Source organism: Musca vetustissima, unplaced genomic scaffold, assembly GCF_032173495.1.
Source record: "Musca vetustissima isolate MV318-11 ecotype Yass unplaced genomic scaffold, APGP_CSIRO_Mvet_v1 utg12127, whole genome shotgun sequence".
Lineage (NCBI taxonomy): Eukaryota > Metazoa > Arthropoda > Insecta > Diptera > Muscidae > Musca > Musca vetustissima.
The window spans coordinates 63,858-64,597 of NW_026882703.1; the positions used below are offsets into that span (position 1 = coordinate 63,858).

Consider the following 740-nt stretch of genomic DNA (forward strand, 5'->3'; position numbering starts at 1 on the left):
TTTCCGATGAATCTTTTAAAGTGTTGCAAACAGAATGATAAATTTAATATACACTCAACTTTATGGTGAAGGGTAACACAACCAAACACATGTTTTCCAATAACCCACCACTCAGTCAGGTAGATAGCTACAGCAGTTACACATTTAAGGATTTTCAGAGTTTCAATATTTTGTCGCTTGTACTATTTTTAGAACACAAAGTTATTATCCTTGTTTATCCTTAGAACGAAAAAGGACACATTTGTTACCCCACCTCCATACAAGCAGCAGTCGTGGCCGAGTGGTTAAGGCGTCTGACTCGAAATCAGATTCCCTCTGGGAGCGTAGGTTCGAATCCTACCGGCTGCGTAACTAGTAATAGACGTTCGTTCCACACAAAAATTTTGTTGTTCAACATTCTTCTTAAAAGGCAATAATAACTAAATACTTATGAATGTAAATTCAAACCAGTGAGCGGAGCTGTATAGTCGGACGGGGCCGACCATATGATGATACCCTACACAACTTCCACGAAATTATAACTTTATGTGGTTCTTTATTCTGAACTTGTGCAATATTTCGCAATATTTGCACCCTCTTGACCGACTAGAGGTCAACAAATATTCAGTACAACCCTTCTAACCACTTGTCCAGATTCCCTTCACCGTAGGTTGTGTTGTGATGCTCGGCTTCAAATTTTGGCCTATAGATCGACTCGAAAAAACCCCAAAAAATAAGTTTTCGGTCCACTTCATCCCAAA

At 39.2% G+C, this 740-nt stretch overlaps 1 non-coding gene across 1 annotated transcript; it reads left to right on the forward strand.

Moving 5' to 3' along the window:
- The first annotated feature begins 266 nt into the window (after window positions 1–266).
- Trnas-cga (transfer RNA serine (anticodon CGA)) lies at window positions 267–348 on the forward strand. Its single transcript has one exon. It is a non-coding gene; the product is annotated as a tRNA-Ser (tRNA).
- Window positions 349–740: the final 392 nt, after the last annotated feature.